This window comes from Mercenaria mercenaria, chromosome 8 (assembly GCF_021730395.1).
Source record: "Mercenaria mercenaria strain notata chromosome 8, MADL_Memer_1, whole genome shotgun sequence".
Taxonomy (NCBI): Eukaryota; Metazoa; Mollusca; class Bivalvia; order Venerida; family Veneridae; genus Mercenaria; species Mercenaria mercenaria.
In genome coordinates this window covers 48,214,435-48,237,232 of record NC_069368.1, presented here as the reverse complement: position 1 = coordinate 48,237,232, position 22,798 = coordinate 48,214,435, and the positions used below count along the sequence as shown (strand labels likewise).

Sequence of the window (22,798 nt, the reverse complement as noted above, 5' to 3'; positions counted from 1 at the left end):
AAGTTTGTAGAAAAAAATATGTAAAATGAAAATACCAAGATGAATATGAAGCGAAGGTATATGATAAAAAGGTTAATAAACGGCTTGTTGTGCCTTCTAGCCATAATGGCACACCTAGTTTCATAATGGCCCTCGGGCAGTTATGTGACTAGGTGTGCTATTATGGCAAGAAGGCACAACCAAGTCGTATATTAACCTCTTATTATTGCAAATTGCAACGATCCTCAGCCTACATTCAATAATTAATCATTTTAGTTTCAGTGTTAAACCCTTTAAATAGTTTTCTTTACGAAGTAATGTCTTCGCGTTGCTGTATATTAATTTTATACAAAAATGAAGAATGCGTCATTGTTTGTACCAAAATGAGGTGTCCGTAAACAAACACAGCACAGTATAGTTAAAGTGAAACATCATTCGATGTTTGTATGAATAGCTGAAAGCTGGTGATAAAATATAAATGAGTGCGACTTTTTGCCTTTTGTACGTGCGTGTCTGCGCTGCTGTGGTCTACGTTGTAGGAATACTGCGATTTTCCTGTTGAATATTCATCCTTGCTCCACCTTCCCCCGACCCTTTTATCTATCCCTTGCCCCCCCACGCCACCACACCCCCAGCCCCAACACCCCCCCCCACTCCCCTCCAACTTGTTGTTGGATTTTTTAAGCAACGTGTGTACAACATTTTTCCGTTACAGCTTTTTTGTTGTTGTGGGCCTACTTTGCGATGCATGAGTATGGCTGTGTGTTAGGGTGTTCTGTGCTTCCGGGATATCTACCTTTACCTTTTTTTTTTTTTTTAAAAAGAAAAATGCTTCATCATAAACAGTTATGTTAGTTGGTGCTTAAAAAGTTGAGTCGTGTTATATAAATCATAAAATTGAAAGTTTTATTTTTTCAAAGGAACATAAATCAACTGTAGTCATCTTATAGTAACGCACAAGTAAATAAAAAAAAGATCATTTTAAATTATCGGATATAATACGCATTATTAATATGTGCGATATATTGTAGTATTATACATAATTTATATAAAAGTATGTACTGTACATGCAATAACATCGTTGGCATGAACGTCGGTATATCACGAATGTTTGCCTTATGACACACAAAGAGTAAACAAGAAAATTGCATCATTTTAATAATAATAAAACTGTTTTGGTTTGCCAAAGAATTCTGCCGTACTTACATCGAAATGTTGTTTTTATAACACAATTTTGTTTTGTTACGGTATTGATTGTGTTCAAAATAAACGGGGGAAAAACGTGTAATAAAAACACAACTTTGATGATGAACAACGATGGTAAGATGGTGAAAACGCAATGGTACAATGATGAAAACACGAGATTACATGAACATTTGACCATCGTGATTTCATCATCGTGCCATCGCACCGTCGTTGTTTCATTATAGCGCCATCACGCCGTCTAGCTTTTGTGCATCGCGGTTTAGGATTCAACTCGAATGTGTCTGTAGGACACAGGGTGTGCCCCCCACCCCCCACCCCCACTGGTACATTTGTCACAAATAAGGTGAAATAATTCAAATGTTTGCAGTCTTAATGGGGTATAGCCTAAAAAAAAAATTATGAAAAGGATTCATTATTCCATACCATATACTTTCTGAGCTATGAGCATCACAAACGAAAAATCTACTACTTTGGCTATTTCGTGGGCCATAACACTGTAATAAATGCTAAAATTCTCAAGAAGAATGCCAAGTGTGCAAGGTCACATTATGATAAAGATTCAAGCAATGTTTCATGAATTTACATTAAATATTTTCTGAGTGAGGCACATAATTAGGTGAAAATGTGCATCATTTTACTATTTCAGGAGCCATAACTCTAAAAATAGTGGGCGGACTCAGATGAAAAATAGTAGGTGCGCAAGTTCATATCATGATAAAGACTCAAGCAAGGTTACATCAATTTATATCAAATACTTTCTGAGCTAGGGATGTCACAAGGTGAAAATGTGCATTTTTGACTATTTCAGGGGCCATAACTCTAGAAATAGGGCGCGGACCAAGATTAAAAATAGGAGATGCGCAATTTCATATCATGATTAAGACTCATGCAAGGTTTCATGAATCTATATCAAATACTTTTTGAGCTAGGCGTGTCACAAGGTGAAAATGTGCATTTTTGACTATTTCAGGGGCCATAACTCTAGAAATAGGGCGCGGACCAAGATTAAAAATAGGAGATGCGTAAGTTCATATCATGATAAAGACGCATGCAAGGTTTCATCAATTTATATCAAATACTTCTTGAGCTAGGCGTGTCACAAGGTGAAAATGTGCATTTTTGACTATTTCAGGGGCCATAATTCTAAAAATAGGGGGCGAAGCCTGACGAAAAATAGAAAATGCGCAAGTTCATATCATGATAAAGACTCATGCAAGGTTTCATAAATTTATATCAAACACTTTTTGAGCTAGGCGTGTCACAAGGTGAAAATGTGCATTTTTGACTATTTCAGGGGCCGTAACTCTAAAATTAGGGGGCGGAGCCAGACGAAAAATAGAAGGTGCGCAAGTTCATATCATGATAAAGACTCATGCAAGGTTTCATCAATTTAGATCAAATACTTTTTGAGGTAGGCGCGTCACGAACTTCGGACGGACGGACGCACGGACAAGAGCAAATCTATATGCCCCCACCACTCATGGGGGGTGGGGGTGGGGGGGGGGGGGCACAATAAAAGTCGCGATTGTCCAAACGGAACACCGTAGATATCGTATGAAAACATTAAAGGATATTAAATGATGTAATGTCATCGTTATTGTGAGACAGGTCGGACGGTAATATAGTAGTAATAATAATACAACAGGAACTGTTCTACTCATCTTTCATCTACGCTACAATGTCAAGCTTGTCAAGCTTATGTTAATTTCAGTATAACGTTGGTTCAACTTGAATTAATATGTGAATTACATAAAGGACAGTGCAAGATTTGAGGAGCTTTAAAGCTATAACAAGATGGATGACGAGGGTGACATGCCGACAGCGAAAAAGGGGAAGAAAGTCTTGCTGGCTATGGATGGAAGTAAACATTCCGTAGACGCTTTTGAATGTATGTATTTTTACATTTTCTAAATTGCCTACTTAACACAGAAAGAAGATACATTAGTGTAAACTTAATATTCATACAATAGATTGTTTTCTATTTTTCATAGTGTCACTTGCTGTATGTTGATACAGCCGTAAACAAGATGTTAAAAACAACAACAGTGACGAAAATACATCGTTTTATAGATTGAGTAAAAATGCGAAAATAGATTTTTGTATCATCTAATTGTAATAATAATATATACTTAAACGTAGCAGATCTTCTAAGGTACGATGTATATTGTTAAGATCAAGTGGAGTGGCGGTTTGGTGGTTAAGGTTTCGGTTGCTCAACCCAGGGGTCGTGGGTTCGAGTGACATTGAGGTCGCGACAATACCTTATAGAAGTATTTGTTTTTCGCTAGTTGTTCACATAAGCTTGAAGCAAAAACAAACGGCCTGAAATAAATTAGTATAAACTCTATGTACATTTAGTTCATAAAGATCAACTTTATTTATATTGTTAATTCGCCGACGGTCATGGCGTATATAGAGACCGAACAATTTCGATGCAATATACATGCTAGTGGCGTTCATGTTAAAGACATTATGTTGGGCTTGTAGAAAAAAGACGTTTTGAAACTTAAGTAACCATCTTATATAGATGTCTCAAGTCAGATTACATGAAAATAGAAGAAGAAATGAAACTTTGGTAAAGTGAACAATCGTTTGAGACGACCATTTCTAATTTGTAATTGTTAATATACAGTTAAAACCTGTATACAATGGCATGACATTATATAGCCCGCAAATGAAAGGAAAATAGACTTCCTGTCGTGTTGCAATAAAGATGCCGTAATTTGCATTTAACATATATTTCTTTCAGGATATAATGTTTCAAACTTCCTGTCTGAACATCTATACTTCACTTAACAGCTTTTCAGTATCGTTTGTTGTGACATATGCATTTTCAGATCTACTGAATACTTAGCATAAGTTGTGACAACTTAAAGGGACTAACCCACATATTTTAGACGAAACATAATTCTCTCAAATATAAGTACTCTGAAAATGACTAGAGGTACAAACTTATTGACATAAGGATTTGAAAAATATTCTTATAAAAAAAACCCAAAAATATTGTGCAGAGGGTAGTAAACCGTTGCAACGCTTTTGAAATAATGCAGTTAGTTGCACATTAATGTATGTCATATTTGTTTACTAAATCTTATCTAATTTGAACTGGAAAAAAACATTTATGCAAACATTTATGTACTTCCTAGTCTAAACAAATAGTTTCAGGTAACACATCGGACTGCTGTATTTAGTTTGTTTTAAATTAATTTACAAAATTTTCATGGAAGATATATCTTTCTGCTTGAGTAAATGTTTCACCGGCTTCCTGGTCATGTAGGTTGGGTCTCTCGTCATCAGACCACTTTTGGGTACAATTCGAGCCCTGCAAGCATTAAAATACTTTAATATGCGGATCTCATCCAGATGTATGGGGTTTCTAGTTCTACTAAGCCCGTCCGCGCATGATACGATGTAAACAGAGAAAAACTACGGTCCTTGTGCAAAGAATATCAGTTATTTTCAAATACGATTTAAAAGACTGATCTGATCTATGTACGTATTATGTCTTATTGACCATTTTGAATATATTTACACATAGGGTATGCAGAAGAACTACACAAGGAACCAGACACAGTGATCTTCGCGTACAGTGCCGACCACCAGACATATCTTTCCGGTAAGTTATTTCCTGCAGATATATTGCTTACTTTCATATCTTGTTTTATTAGTCGATAATTTCCCATCTTCACATTTCCAAGTCTGCCCAACATTTGAACACGAGAAATGTGACGTAGTGTTTCTGTAGGTTTCTTACAATTGTAAAATGTTTTAATTGGGTTCTTGACATATCTTCTATCAAACTTTCCATTGAGCTAATAGTTGGTTCCAACAAATGTACGGTCACACAAACGACCCGTCATCAAATACTAAAACTATCAACAAAATGTGACAAGCAAACAACGGTCCATACATTTTTCTATCCTTGATTAACATGTTCAGCCCATGTTTTTTTTTACATCTGGCATCATTTTCTAACAATCACTTTGAGAACTACCGTCATCTTAAGAGTTCTTGACGTCACTGTGAAAGTGTCAAAGCAGCCTAACATTATACGATTCTTGTGAATGCAAAAAAGAAATGATGTCAAAGCATATGAAACTGTACCATTCTTTATATTGTCAATTCAAAGAAGAAATGACATGCCTTAAGTTAGCTTATGTTAATGTTCATGTAGTTTCATATTCCTAAGCATCGTATTTTAGTACTTTAAAATAAATATTTCCTGTGATACAGGTCCCTCGTCAGCAGATGACGATTCAGCGTTCGAACGCCCTGAAGACCAAACAAGAAAAGTGTTTAGAGCCATCGATGAAATTGCAAACAGATATAGAGTAAGAAATTTAAAAATGTTTCATGTTGTGTTAGTACATTAAACACAAATATATAACAGCGTTCATATAAATATATGGCAATTCTCTTGACTTAACTGAGATACATTTTAGTTCAAGTAAGTATTACACAAGTAACTAACAATTTCCAAACACTAGTTGGAGGTCGTCCAAGACAACTCAACTCGTCCCCATTTTGGTCATTTCGCCACCCTTGATGATTTCAAATCGGTCATTTCGTTCCCCATTTTTAGGCACTTATTTTTGTCGAACTTTACCTCTAAAGTGGAAAGCTCTATATTACATACAGATTTTGAATTGCTGTTTCAGGTTAAACACATGCTACAACTTTTACACGAACCGCTTGGCGAATCAGTGTTGAAGGCTGCCGAACAACAAAATGTTGACATGATTATTATAGGAGGTCGGAGACATGGAAAGTCAAACGACCTGGGTGCTACCACGAACTTCATCGCTTTTCAGTCGGATGTACCCGTGCTTATCTACAAATACACAGATACCGAATCCGATAACAATAATTCCAAAGACTATAAAAGACAGAGATCAGAAAGTTTTAGTGACAAGGTCAAGGCGATGTTGAAAATACACTGAATCATCACCCGTTTTTTTGTTGTCCAAAACAAAAAGAGATAATAAAAAGACTAAAAAAACTGTTGGAACGAGTGTTTAGCTATATCAATGCACTAAGGCGTCAGCTTGGGGGATGCATGCCTACTCTGCAGTGTGTGGCTTCGGTTTCATTTGATACCCTTACCAATTTCAACTATCATTAGTGTATGTATTAACCGGGCCCGTTTTAAGGTATGGACTGGATAAGTTCATGACCAATGTGAAACTGATATTCAAATATGAAACCAAGAACTGAAGCAAAACATGACAAACTGATTTAATTTTCTTAAACTTTCATTTCAGGACATAGAATGTTACATAATTCCAAGATTCACATGAAGAAAAAACTGCATTTAAATTTCTGAAAAAAATTCTCCAATATACAAAACAAAATTGGCACATTTTTCAGTGGACAACTTTTTGTGTTTTTATCACATAAGAAGCTGAAATCATAAACAAAAGAAACTATTCAAATATGGTATTCCATATTTCTTTCTTAGATATTTAAGTTTAATTACTTAGATTTAGGCTCATGTTTTCAAATTAACTCATTTTTAGACAAATATTTTTTTTCCATTATCCCTGACAGATTATATTGTAAATAACATTTGCTACAAATATAACAACAGTATAAGTAAATTACTGTTATAACATGCATACAAAAAAAAAAAACAACAACAAAATTTCCATTATATGCATTTTCTTTACTTTCCCTCCTCTTACTTTGTCAATAGCATCTCTGTTTTCATTGCATTTGCCTTTCCTTTAGACAGAAACTGACCGTTTCACATTTTTAACCACCTCAGAACATTTTTTTTTCAAATCCAGCTTGTTTCGACTAACACGAGGTGTCTGCTACTAATCCATATTTCATGAAATACGAAAAAATCTCCTGTACTTTGTAAGTTGTCACAGGATGCCACTTTGCCATTTCTATCATATATATCTGTTTCCATAGCAACTGTATTTTGCCACAGAAACTAAATAAATGGGTGTGTATATAGTCCTTATTGCTGCACTTTTAAAGTTATTGCAGGATCCCACTTTGTGTGACTGACTTAATGACAGCCAGACTGGATGGGTATTCGTTACCTATGAAACACAAATAGGAGACGTAAGTAATGCCGGTTGTTCAATCTGTTACATACATTATTATTTCCTTCACATCATATTTATATCACCTTACCCACTGTACTAGACCATTCAAACCAGAATCTTTAAGCAAGATATAATTCGAATGCTAACAACCCGAGGACATTAACTAAAGGTCTTTTAAAACAATTCATCAATATATGGCCATTCTTTCACACTTGCAACTTGTATTCAAATATTTTTATATTCATTTATTACGAGTCATTAAATCTTATCCAATATAATGGTGGTTTCTTTCGTGATACTTGAAGCATGACCAATGTGCACGTGTGACTCATAATTCAAGCCGAATAAATTTCCCAGTGCGCAATTTACAAAAATTCAATTTCATTACATGTTGAAGTTGATTATGTACAATCTCACAAACAACCATTTCTTCAAAAATTCCGGACTTCTATTAAATTATACGTATATTCTTAATCAGTCTTCATTTTAATTCTTCTCAAAATTACGTGATTATAATATAAAAATCTTTTATAATAATGCTATAAAGTGAAACATCTAACACTATCCAGTTATTTCGATATGGGAGAGCAACCAAGAATATACTGGACAGGCTGCAGCTCAAGCGTTCCATGTTTTACACCTCCACATTGAATGTTTTAAATTACATCCACGTAACCTATGTTGGCATTTTTCAACACAAAAGCAACTAAACCTTTTAACATTGTAAAAACTGGTAAATTTATTTATCTTTTAACGAAGGTGTAGCAAATTATATACATAGTGGCCCAAAGTTGATCACTTGACCTTGACTGTTTGATCTTGCCAAACTTGGGAGAGTACTTGAAAATGATTATACAAGCAGTTCATGATAACAAGTCTTTTAAAGGTATTTCTTTTTTTAGTTCTAGCAGCCCCTAAAACTGGCAAAGAGCTCCCATTTTGAGAGGACCTTTTAATGATGCTAGAGTTCAAGTTTGAAGAAGATCCATCAAGCTTTTCATTAGAAGAAGTTGCTTAAAAGTTATTTCTATTGTTAGCACTAGCACTAAGCAGCCCCTACAAAAGGCCAGGTGCCCTAATTTGAATAAATTTAGGAGAGGACCTTATAATGATGTAAAGACTAAGAGAAGAAGTTGCTTAAAAGATTTTCTATTTTTAGCTCAAGCAATATCTAAAAGGGGCCAAGCATCCTCATTTGAACAAACTTGAGAGAGTACCTTATTCTGATGCTACAGACTAAGTTTAATGAAGATCCATCTAACAGTTCATGAAAAGAATTTGTTTAGATGATTGTTTATATTTAGCAATGTGACCCCTAAAAGAAGCCAAGTGTCCCCATTTTAAAAAACTTTGAAGAGAATCTAATAACAATGCTACAGACCAAGTTTGATGAAGATTTATCAGGTCATTCATGAGAAGAAGTTGTTTGTTAAAAAGTTTTTCTATTATAAGTACTAGTAGCCGCAAAAAGGGGCCAAGAGTCCCTGGATGCTAAAGACCATGTTTGGTGTAATTTCAACCAATAGTTTCAAAGAGAAAGATGTTAATGTAAATTGTAGACGATGGACAACTGACAATAGATGCGGACCATCCACCTATACTAATAAATGGATATTCAATAACATCAGAATCTCTATATGTGCGAATAAAAGTAATCTGAATATGAGCTTCATGAGCGTCGCTCACACTTCATTCAGAACAGAAAAATTACTTCCTTAATACCATTTATTCTGCATTATTTCACAGATATATGCATTACAAAAATCTTCTTGGATCAAATTTTCCAAATGCGCAGATGGAGCGTTTTTGAGGTCAGTGAGTGTAGATTTGCAAAATTCTTTCGTTATCTTTAAAATGTCATATTAATACAGTTGTATTAACTTAAATAACAAACAGACATCATATTTAAAACATAAATAATAATAAGTTGACAAATTTTATGTAACTTTTTTTTTACGTTATTAAAATTTATAAAAAAATATTACTATGGCAATGATAATAACTTGCATGCAAAACTTCAACCAAATTTTCTAAGTCTAAAAAGGGTCACAATGTAAATTAAACTCAACCAAGAGATATTTAACTTGATTATTACTTTTCACTAAAATTACTTTATTTTGAGTCATTTTTAAGATGTCAAATTCATAAACAATGAAAATCTTGTAAATGATTATGTCATAATTCATCTATTCAAGAATCATCTACATCCTGATTAATCAGCATTTTATAGTAAAATTTGTCAACAACATGTAAAGCATAACAGACACAGGGCAACTATAATAGCACACACTGAGTGGCATATACTCAGATGAGCTAAAACTCTTGTTAACATTAAAAATAAATGTATCAAAAATACATATACAACATTATAAAATGTGATGTAATATCTGACAAACAGGCGAAAGTGCAGAGTAACTGCTTTACGTAAAATGGTTATAATACAATGCTGATAAAAAAGAAATTACATCATGGGTAATACAAAAAAGATACTGTATCTGTTGTAACATTTGTTTTTGCTGTTCTTAATACATTGATATAATTCTGGTGATATGCAGATAGCAAAGACCTTATGCAGCTGATCCTCATGGCATAATATCAGAAACAGGCAGGCATTTGGCTAGGCAAGCACCTGACTAGAATAATCATGTTCATTAAGACAGTAGCTTGAAACTTTATTCCTAAAATGCGAAACCTGTCATTACGCCTTGTTTGCAACAATACACTTAATTCATATTGGACAACAGATACAAAATGTACATACACATGTATGCCTTACAGATACATTTTAAGGGCCAATGTAGTGGTCCAGTGGTAACAATATCTGATTATGAAACTAGGGGTCTTGTGTTGGTGACCCTATTATTGGGATGAGAGTCCTGTGTATTGGTGCTTTACATCTAACACCCTAAAGAACCAGGGAAGCTTATGAAACTGGAACATAATTATATTCTGTACCTTGCACTCTCCTCCCACTAAAATTATTTACAAATCTTCTTGGGGAGTTGCAATATAGGATACCAGTGACAGCTACGAATAACCTTTAATACATACAATGTATACATTGTTGGAACATGGCAATTTCAATTGGATCTTGTATACATGTAAGCCATTTACACAGAGTCACCTTTGTAAAATTAAAACAAGCAGAACCAATAACAAGAGGGTCATGATGACCCTATATCGCTCACCTGTTAAACTTGGCCTTGGAATCATCAAGATTCTGACCAATTTCACGAAGATAGGGTCATAAATATGGCCTCTACAGTGTTAACAAGCTTTTCCTTTGATCTGAGTGGTGACCTTATTTTTGACCCCACATGACCTAGTTTCGAACTTGGCCTAGGAATCATCAAGATAAACATTCTAATCAAGTTTCATAAATATAGAGTCATAAATATGGCCTCAAGAGTGTTAACAAGCTTTTCCTTTGATTTGAGTGGTGGCCTAGTTTTTGACCACACATGACCTTGTTTCGAAACTGGCCTTGGAATCATCAAGGATAACATTCTTGTCAAGTTTCATAAAGATAGGGTCATAAATATGGCCTCTGGTGTGTAAACAAGCTTTCCCTTTGATTTGAGCGGGTGACCTTGTTTTTGATCCCACATGACCCAGTTTCAAACTTGGCCTCGGAATCATCAAGATAAACATTATAACCAAGTTTCATAAAGACAGGGTCATAAATGTGGCCTCTACAATGTTAACAAGCTTTTCCTTTGATTTGAGTGGTTGACCTAGTTTTTGAACCCACATGACCCAGTTTAAAAGTTAGCCTAGGAATCATCAAGATAAACACTCTTACAAAGTTTCATAAAGATAGGGACATAAATATGGCCTCTGAAGTGTTAACAAGCTTTTCCTTTGATTTGAGCAGGTGACCTAGTTTTTAATCCCGCATGACCTAGTTTCAAACTTGGCCTAGGAATCATCAAGATAAACATTTTGAGCAAGTTTTATGAGGATAGGACCATAAATAAGGCCTTTGGAGTGTTACCAAGCTTTTTCTTTGATTTGAGTGGGTGACCTAGTTTTTGACCCCATTTGACCCAGTTCTGGACTTTGGATAAAGACCATCAAGATAAACATTTTGTGCAAGTTTGTATCAAATCAAAGCATAAATGAAACCTCTATATGGCTAAAAGTGCCAAATAGAAAATTGTGCCCCTTTCAGGGACAGTAACTCTAGAACTCATGATGGAATCTAGCCAGTTTTCGAAAGGAACCAAGATCTTATAGTGACTTAAGTTGTATGTAATTACGACTTAAGTTGTATGTAAGTGTGGTTAAAATCGAATTTAAAATGTCACTTTATCGTGTTCACAAGGTAAAAATTAACAAATTTTGGCTCTTTCAGAGGCCAATCAATGGTCGTAACTCTGGAATCTATGATTGTATATGAAGGATTCGTTATGGAATCCACGATCTATTGTTGTTAAAGATATTTTGCAAGTTTGTATCAAATCAAACCGTAAATATATGGCTGCAAAAGCCAAAATAGCAAATTTTGGCCCTTTAAGGGGCCATAACTCTGGAACCCATGATGGGATTTCGGCAGTTTTCAAAAGGAAACGAGATATTATGCCAATACAAGTTGTGTGCAAGCTTGATTAATGTTGACTTCAAAATGTGGTCCCTATCATGTTTACAAGAAATTGTGGATGGTCTCTATCATGTTCACAAGCCAAAATAGCAAATTTGGCCCTTTAAGGGGCCATAACTCTGGAACCCATCATGGGATTTCGCCAGTTTTCGAAAGGAAACGAGATATTATGCCAATACAAGTTGTGTGCAAGCTTGATTAATGTTGACTGCAAAATGTGGTCCCTATCATGTTCACAAGAAATTGTGGATGGTCTCTATCATGTTCACAAGCCAAAATAGTAAATTTTGACCCTTTAAGGGGTCATAACTCTGGAACCCAAGATGGGATTTCGCCAGTTTTCAAAAGGGAACGAGATATTATGCCAATACAAGTTGTGTGCAAGCTTGATTAATGTTGACTGCAAAATGTGGTCCCTATCATGTTCACAAGAAATTGTGGATGGTCTCTATCATGTTCACAAGCCAAAATAGCAAATTTTGGCCCTTTAAGGGGGCATAACTCTGGAACCCATAAAGGAATCTAGCCAGTTCAATAAAGGCACCAAGATATTATGACAATACAAGTTGTGTGCAAGTTTGGTTAAAACTGATTGCAAAATGTGGTCCCTATCATGTTCACAAGAAATTGTGGATGGACGACCGATGGACGGACGACAGATGGACGATGGACAAAGGGCAATCACAAAAGCTCACCCTGTCATTATGTGATAGGTGAGCTAAAGATTATGTTTATAAAGTTTCAACAAATTTTCAAGACATTTCTATACATATCATATACATGTATACTTATTCCTTACACCGTAACTGCCCTTTAATAACAGTGATAGAAATTTTTTACTAAATAATTCTGAGTTCTTTGAGTTTTTCCAAAACTGAGTCTTTAGGTTTTGGCTTGAACTTCAAACTTTTTGTCAGTCTGTGAACAATACTAGCTGTCATCTTTAATGGCATGTTTTGTTTCAAGAGGTCCATTTCCACTGGATTGTGGACATTTAGGCCAGAAGGTGTGTAGTAAATTTCAGTGCTTGCCATAGCATTATTCACCGACGTCAAATACTGTAATATGTCACAACCCTGCAGAAGTAACGTGCGGTTTATTTCTTGGTACATGTAGTGAAGCATATAAGATCCAGTTGCTTCTGCACGAAACGCATTCTTCCCTGAAATGAATATTATCAATGTATAGTTACATAAACCACTTCAAAAATAAAATCATAACATCACAGGAAGATGATAACAACCTTAGAAGGAACATCAGATTATCTTGTAACAAAACAGTTTGTTGAAATGCAATTGCTGAAGTAATCTAAACTGCTAAAATCCACATACTTAATAACATTCCTATGAAGTTTCATCACTCCAAGTCGAACAGTTTTTAAGAAATGTATCATTTAGAAGACATTCTGAACATAAACATTGCAATTTCTATCAAATCACTAAATATGATTGTATTATATATTGGACAATGTCTATGATACATCTGATATGTAAAATTATCAAAGCTGACATTTTCTATCATATACCATACACTCAATTACTTATATGAAATAATGTTTTATATTCCTGACATTTTACATAATATACCTGATACTTTTATACACTACATAAAAAATTATATATCTGACATTATGTTTTATGTTCCTGATATTCTCTATTATATACCCGCTACTTAATACTTTTACACTTGACATATATTAGTCATAAATCTGACATTAAATCTGACATTAAATGGGGTCATTATACTAGTAGCTCAATCTGGGATGCTGTATTCTGCTCAAGTGGATTTTGCCAGATCGGATCTTATGAGGCACGCATGTGCTGAGTGTGATCCCTCCTTGCAATATCCGTGAGAGCCAAATATAAAATGCCAGGTCTAGCTACAGTTATAATGACCCTTTTATTAAATACCTCCACATTTATGTTTGTTTATTTGTGATTGAAAAAAATCTTAAATGTTTATTGATGTTAAAATAAAATGAGTGATGGTTTTGTTTGCGCTATTTATATAACCATGTCAGGTCATGCATATTCAATGAAAGTAGTCTGGCAACATACAATACAAAAGGTGCAATACGGAATTTTTTTCTGCCTGGTCATATTTACTTGTGAAATACAATCCAAATTTTTGACAGAATTTATATAGGTATATAATACAAGTATGGCAGAATGTCGAGCCCGCCAGCTGTCAAGTGTGACCTTGACCTTAGACCTAGGGACCTGGGGTGCGTTTCATAAAGAATCTTAAGTCTGTTTTTACTCCTAAGTGCAAAACTAGGTGAAAAGTGCGTTTCAAGAAAAATCTTAATGCGCACTGTGTGTGAAATTAAGACTAAAATTAGGACTATTCCTAGGGGTGCCTCAGGGCACCCCTAACTTTTATCTTTTGTCTTAAGACAAACACTACGTGCAAAAATAAAATGGCGGCGCCCATGTATTTTGCGCTTCTCAGTGATTTTCCCATTATAAATCCTGAAAAACTTAGCCCAACTGATACTTGATTTTGTAATACATCTTCCAATACTGTGAAATTATTGGTGACGCAATAAAAGGTACATCGACCAATCAGAAACTTGTTTGCAATTGGGTCGGAGACAGTGTTGTTTTTATCACAGAGCTCACACAAAATGTACATGTAGATTTATTCAGTTTCAACGCTGGACATTTAACATTCTTGAGGTATGTTTCGTCTACAGTTACTTGTTTTATTGGATTATTGCATCATTTATTGCTTGCGTTATCGGGGCTCAAAACTAATCACTCTCCACCCACCCAGAAACACAGTGGTTCGGCTCATGCCTAGGTCCAGGCCCTACCCTATAAGAAAAACACTGTGTTTTTCTTACAGGGTAGGGCCTGGACCTAGGCATGAGCCGTGCCCAGAAAGGCACCCAGTGACCAGCAGGGAAGGATCCAGTATGTGGGTTAAGTGTCGTGCGGAGTTTTTAGAGTTTACCACCAAAGTAGCCTGGTGGTAGAGCGTCCGCTTCGAGTGCGGAGGTCTTGAGTTCGAGCCCTACCAAGATGTAAAAAAAAATGGTACTAGCAGCTTCCTTGCTTGGCGCTCGGCATTAAGGGGATAGCGCTAGGACTGGTCAGCCCGGTGTCAGTATAATGTTACTGGGTGGGGTATCATGTCATGTGTCTATGGCATGATATTCCGGTGAGACAGCACTATAAAGTTGGGCATTGTGCTCACTGCTACAAGTAGACAACGTCGTTTATATGACTGAATTTTTTTTTAAAAAGACGTTAAATCCGAACACACACACACACCCAACCGGCAGTTTAGTAATTTCAATTACTAGACAAAATAAATTTAGACTTTTTACAAGGGCGTAGGAGCTGGGGTGGCAGGGGTGGCGCCCGCCGTCCCAATATTTCGAGCAGTCGGGCAAAATGCCGAACTCGTAAGTTTTTGAAATTAAAGCTAGAAAATACAATTGAAAATGAATACAGCGGTGTTCCATTTATCATGAAGTGCATAGGCAGCTGATACATTCACAGAATCTTGTCTCATTGCTGACACCTTGCTACATCACCTTGGTAACAGGGTAACCATATTGTACAAAATCAATACATCAAAGTGACCAACATGACCAAGGCTGCTGCATTTTCATGCCCTGCAGACTCAGAATATATGCGATACATTAATTAATGAAAGTTAATAGTATTGAATTGCTTACTACCGAACAGATTATAGGCACTTGCAATGGCAGCATTCGCTGAGTTATCTTCCCACATGATTTGATAGGTGTCGCTACGGGCGAATAGGTCCTATCATGCGTATACTCTCGGCTTTTATCATAGATAAACTCTTTTTCTTAACCTTTCATGCATTTGACAGCTGAATAAAAAAGTATTTAAAGTATTAAAAAAAATCTAATCGTGTAATTTATCAATATAATCTATTTGGATAGCTGTTTCTTCTGTTTTTAACATAAAATTTAAAGCCTGGTAAAATTTTAATCATTTCAAAATGCAGGCTTGTAATATATAACTGAAATTATTATTGTAGCTTTAATTTAAGTGAGTCACATTTCCGTACAATTTATAAGCAAAGTGGGGCTAGCTATAGTAGCTAGTTGAAAAATATTGCTAAATTTTACCCCTGAATGGAAGCTTTGTTTCAAATAGACAATGGTTTCTCTGGAAACATTTAGTTTGCATAAAATTGCCTATAGGGGGTTCAAGAATATGTCCTTGAAGCAGACTTAACACTTCCTGCTCCCACTTAGGTGTTAAATATAGGTCAGATGTTAATGTAATGTGTATAATAAGTTTTCTTAATACATTACAATTTGAAATAATGTCTAATATGTCTCACATTTGTTTTTATTTTTAAAGCTTCACAGATTTGTGGTATGTGTATTATAAATCCTACGGGTGTTTTTATTAAATGTAGAGATTTATATTTTCACTTTATGTGGGCAAGTTGCTGTGAACTGAATTGACTGAAAATTAAAGAAGCAGCATCATAAAATTAAATTAACACGTGGTATGTCAACTTCTCAATAGAGATCATTTATGCCTCATGGATGATATTTTCATGAAATATATGAGAAAACACCTATAATAAATTAATTGGGCTGATGGAAAATTGAAGGGACATCTTATCACAAGAGTATAATTATATTCTAACATTTTACAGTAATTATTATTATAATTTCTATATTATTCAAGATCTCATTGCATTAAACTGTGTATGCAGATCTTTCCGATTAATTTGTAACTTTAGGAATATATACTGTCTAGTATACTGATCCTTATTCTAAGAATATAGTCTGAATACTTGTACAATGATAAAATGACTTTCCAAGGAGGCATTTCAATATTGAAAAATACTTTAAAGCTAAATAAAAGCATTTATTGTCACAATTAACAAACATAACAATCATGCAGTCCATATATAAACTGACACACAGAAAATGCACTTTAAAACAGTCCTTACAGCTAGCCTCACAGAGTATCAATAAATATAAATAAAGCTCTTTCCTCAATTTCTCAAGGGATAAACAGCTGAATTTTGATAACATAATCGGATATTTTCCAAATCTACTAATATAGTCTGAAGTGACAGCGACTATATAATGTAAATTATGTAAACAAAATTTTCTAGGACCTATTCGCATGTAGCGCCACCTATACGCGCACCTGTTTAATCAGGGGAATTAACTGACCGATATCGCCCATTAATGTTGTGTCTCAAATTCTGCCTAAAAGGTACTGCTTCTGTATGGAAATGGAAAATACCTTTATAATGCCATTTAGTGACTAAAATGCCATAAGCATCGGATTACCCCTTTTAGTCAGGGTCTTGTGCTCGATCCCCTACTTAGACATAATACTGGTTCTCAGTAACCCTGGCAAGACATTGTCAGTATCTAACATCGTACCACCATTACAGTGTTTAAACACAGTAAACTGTAAATACTAAATAGGGGTGAAAACTCAAGAAAAAAGCAAGACTGTTCAGCCCAAGAAGTCGCCAGATTGCACCAATTACTCTAGCTTTATGCATTTTTTTTCCAGGGGCCACCCGGACCCCGTTGATGTGAGGGGGATACCCCCTCCCAATACCGGTACCACCCCCTCCACCACCCCAATGCTCAAATCCTCCGTACGCCCCTGCTCTATCAATTTTTCTGGGTGAAGCAAGACAAATGATTGATAGAGCTATCGCAATTTTAGGATATCAAAAATTCATGCTTGCCATATTTTAGTTCGGGATCCACATTCAGTCACCACAACAGGTGACTTTTTCATCTTTTGATGGTAGAAAATCTTCAAAAAGTTCTCAGGTGCCCCTCCAGGCATAATATTTCAGGTATGGGCGTGCACTAGGGTTGAGCTACTGACCTCAGCCTCTGTTGGCCATGAGGTGGATTATGACTTCATCACATGAAGAATTCCACACCCCAAATGAAGTCAAAATTTTCGGTGAGGATCATGTGATTCAAAGTCACAAACCTTAACTATCCTGTCATTGCAGCCCCAGAAATGGCCTGTACTTGAACAAGTTTCTTGTAAGATTTACAATGATTGCCCAGACAGGGATTTGAATCCTAGACCTCTGGATTGGCATTCGTCACTTGCCACAAGCAGTCGCATGTATATATAGCAGCTGCCTATACGTAGGAGATTTTATCCACAGTATTTTCCATTGGTTTTGTTTTTGGTCTCTAGGACAGTAATCAGACTGTACTAGAAAACATATAATTCATTCATTTTTAGCTTAATCATAAATTTTGGGATATTTGAGATAAAGAAGGCAGGGCAAGAAATGGCTGTCCGCACTCTGGACAAAAAATGAGCATGTTTTGATGGAACATCATTAGTTCCCAGGTATATTATGTCAATTGAACAAAATGCATTCTTAATTATAAAATTCATCTCGAACCACACGCACTATTTCGCAACTGTTCTGAACATTATTAAAACCAGAATGTGAAAAAGTGATGAAAATTTATTTCTGACGCATGTAATATTTCCTAAAGAAACTAACTGAATGGCTTGCTGGACAATGAAGTCAAAAGTGTTGCTCTCTCTTTAGGCCTAAGGGCAATAGTTTTCATTGTTACATGACTCCTTAAATATAAATTGCTACTACAAAACTGTAACCGGTCTATATTATTCAACATGACCTTTTTTTTTGTGTGTGTACTAGGCTAATAAGTACAAAATTTAGAAATAAAACTGAAAATAATTTTTTGGTCATGCGGGACTGTTTAGAATCATTTCCATTTAATAAAATCCGAATCATTTAGAATGTGGTAATAGCTCAAATTTCAGGTGTCAATAGTCATTCGACATTGAAGATAAAACTCTTTCATTCATTTTTTCATCCAGTCAGATTACAGAATTTGTACTATGAAATTGTAGTGTTTTTTTTTGTGATTTTGACTATGAAAGAAAAGTCATTCAGTAAGTGTTTTTTACATCATAACGACTTTAAAATTTTTAATTTCCTGTTGTATTTTTAGCTTGACTTTTTGATTTTTTTAAAAATAGTACAGCTTTTGTTGTCCCCTTCTTTGTCATTTGTCTGTGTCACAAAAATATATGTTTACAGTGAGTCAGTGATGATGTAAACATTTCTAAAACCATTAGGCCAAATGTTTTCAAACTTTAAACAGGTCTTTGGCATCATGAGATAACCTCAGGTGCAAGATATATCTCTAGATTTTATTTCTGTCTAAATTAAGTGCTTTTTAATTAACTTAAGATTAATTTTAAAAGTTTTGCATGTAAGGCTTTGTAAGCTTGTGTCTTACGAATTTTTACCAATGTTTTATGACTTTCCACACATCTTTCACATCATAGGATCTGACATACCTCACAGTTTTCATAACTGTGGCATATATTTTTAACAGTTTTATGCACCTTTTTCAGCTGAGAAACATGTTTCTGAAGCTGTTACTGTTATAAATGTAATTTTAAGCTAGCATTAAGTGGAAGGGCTTCATAGTCGAGCGCTCTGACATTAGATGGTCTTTTTAAATTTTTTACTTGTTAGCCCCTGTGAAGATAAGTTAAATATTGCAGGCCCGGCTCCAGGGCCGGGCAGAGGGGGCCCGTGCCCCCCCACCCCAGTTGGCTGAGAAGTGACCTTTACTCGTCAAAAATGCACCCAACTGTTTTGACAAAGGAATAATATTTTCTCAAAATTTAGACCCAAAACACACCAGAGGCCACCCAGGGGGAGAGCCCCCTCCCCCCCCAAATCAAGAGGGGGTAACTCCTCCATTACCTAAAAATTTTAGACCTAAAAATGCACCAGAGGCCCCCATTTTCCTGCCTGTATTTCAAAATTCCAGGGGAGAGCCCCCTGAAATCCTTAGAAAAAGGGGGACTACCCCACCAGTAAATGCACCAGAGGCCACCATTTTATACCTGTATTTCACAAATTTCCCAGGGAGAAACCCTGACCCCCCTTCCCTGGGCAGAGGCTCCCCTCCCGTACCTACCCACACTCGGCGCTATGTGCCTCAACGGTGACGTTTTTTTCTAGACTGGTGCCCCCCATTAATATTTCGGACCCGGGCCTGTATTGAACGGTTTATATAGCACAAACTATGTACTGATGACTATGTACTGGTGACTTACTGGCAAGCAGCTTCAGTTAGTGTATTGTATTCTGTAGACTTCAGTTTAAACAGACAAAAATATTCCTTTATATAGGGCAAAAAACAAAATGGCTGCACCTGAGAAATCCAACATAGTGGCTTGCGACCAGCATGGACCCAGACCACCTGTGCATCCGCGCAGTCGGGTCAGGATCCATGCTGTTCGCGTTTCAAAGCCTATTGCAGTTAGAGAATCCGTTAGCGAGCAGGGATCCTGACCAGGCTAAAATTTCTTTTGTTGTTTTAAAAAAAGATCTTTGAATTATTTGCCAGATCATTTCTATTCTTGTGCCTGTGTACATGTAAACATTTTAAAAATGTGTTATTGACTTAGTTTCTTCTAAATTTATAAACATGTCATTTTGCAAGTATATAGTATTTTATCCCCCCGAAGGGAGGCATATAGTTTTTGACCGTCTGCCCGCAATTTTCGTGCCCGGGTCCATATCTTTGTCATCCATGGATGGTTTTTCAAAAAACTTGGCATGAATGTGTACCACAGTAAGACGACGTGTCCACGCAAGACCCAGTCCGTAGCTAAAAGGGTCAAGGTCACACTTAGATGTTAAAGGTCTTTTTTCATGATAGTGCATTGATGGGCGTGTCCGGTCCATATCTTTGTCATCCATGGATGGATTTGCAAGTAACTATGCGTAAATGTGTGGCACAGTAAGACGACGTGTCGCGCGCAAGACCCAGGTCTGTAGCTCAAAGGTCAAGGTCACACTTAGACGTTAAAGGGTCATATTTCATGATAGTGCATTGATGGCGTGCCACTCCATATCTTTGTCATTCATGCATGGATTTTAAAAATTATTGGGCATGAATGTGTACCACAGAAAAGACGATGTGTCGCGCGCAAGACCCAGGTCCGTAGCTCAAAAGTCAAGGTCACACTTAGACGTTAAAGGCCATTTTTCATGATAGTGCAATGATGGGCATGTCCGGCCATACTTTGTCATTCATGCATGGATTTTAAAATAACTACGCACGTAAGACGACTTTTGTTGCGCGCAAGACCCAAGTCCGTAGGTCAAAGGCCCCTAAATTTAACATCGGCCATAACTATTCATTCAAAGTCCCAATCGGGGCATGTTAAATCCTATGGAGACAGCTTTTTGTTTTCATTATATATGTATATAACAGAACTAGTCTGCAAATAATTACTGAAATATTTTCTCATTTTTTAGCAGACTCCAGATAGAAGTTCTTTCCAATGTAAAGTGAATTGATGAAATCTTGAAAAAGTGTTTGTGAGTTTTGGGTGTTGTCCAAATATTAAAAATAATGGAGGTTTGTATTAAAGATTTTTTTAGACTTAAATATCTGAAAAATGTTATTTTTTTAATGCAGGGGGGGTTAGTAAAAGGGGTCGGTATCATTTATATTCTCTATAAACCCTTATCATGCTGGACACAATTGATTCTGCCTTTGCGACTAGTGTAGATCATGATCAGCTTGCATAACTATGCAGTTTGATCAAGATCTGCATTGTTCCCCATTCAGTCAGCATTTTTGGTAAGCACGCCGACAGTTAATGGTACTTTCCAAACTGACAAATGGACAATTTTATATAAAAATTTAGCAGGGTAAGGGTGTAGGATTTGCAAGGTTTGAAACTTTTTAATTGAATTAAAATTTTTCTTCTTCAAGTCGTAACTAATGTAGCAAACATAGTAAAAAATGGGAATTGTTTTATCACATGAGAGTCAATCATTATCCCTGTGAGATCTTAGATTCTCTTTAATGTGTCAGTGAAAATGTAAGATGGGTTTTAAAACATCAGTTTTTGATATACATTTTCAATTATTATTTAGTAAAATTTGAAAAGTACAGTGTAAAAAACTACTATAACTATTGACTAATAAACTATTCGTTTCAGCAGCTGCCAGATGAATGTACTTTCCAGATGTAATCCATCACAAATGATGCCGGTTTGTATTTACCAGATGTTTACCAAATATAGGTTTTTTTTATCCCAATGATATTTAAGGTTCTCTAAATATTTGAGAGATTTGTTTTTAAACCCGCCAAAGGTGGGCATATTAAAATGGCACTGTCCGTCCGTGCGTCTGTGTAAATTCTTGTCGGGCTGTAACTCTGCCACCCGTGAAGGAATTTGAAATAACTTGAAAAAAATGTTTACTATTATCAGACAATGTGTCATGCCCTAGACCCAGACCCCTACCTCCAAGGTCAAGGTCACACTAGAAGACAAAGGTTAACAAGGTCCTGTTTTGTGTCCGGTTCATAACTCTGCCTTTCATAAAAGGATTTAAAATTTACTTAGCTTAAATGTTCCCCATAATGAGGTGACATATCATGCGCAATATCCAGACCCCTAGCTCTAAGTTCAAGGTCACACTTAGAGGTTAAAGGTTAACATGGTCTGTTTCTTATTAGGTCGATAACTCTGCCAATCGATGGAGTGATTTTAAAATTACTTGGGCATAATTTTTAAATTGTTTCCTGTAATGAATGACGTGTCACGCGCAAGACCCAGATCATTACCTCCTAGGTCAAGGTCACACTTGAAGGTCAAAGGTTAACATGGTCTGTTTCGTGTCCAGTTCATAACTCTGCCATCCATAAGGGATTTTGAAATAACTTGGCATAAATGTTTTACCGTAATGAGAAAACGTGCCCATGTGCAAGACCCAGACCCCTAGCTCCGGGGTAAAGGGTTTCACACTTAAAAGTCAAAGGTTAACATGGTCTGTCTCTTATCTATTCCATAACTCTTTAGTGAACAGTTTTTTCTCCAGAAAAAATGTTTTCAAGTCTTATTTCTAGAAAATATTGTAAAAAAAGTAAGAAACACTTGTCACAAGG

The 22,798-nt window shown here is 35.9% G+C and overlaps 1 protein-coding gene across 1 annotated transcript in view; it reads right to left on the bottom strand.

Moving 5' to 3' along the window:
* LOC123566395 (uncharacterized) overlaps window positions 1-22,798 on the bottom strand; it is a 435,075-nt gene that overhangs the window by 156,409 nt on the left and 255,868 nt on the right. The window lies entirely within an intron of this gene.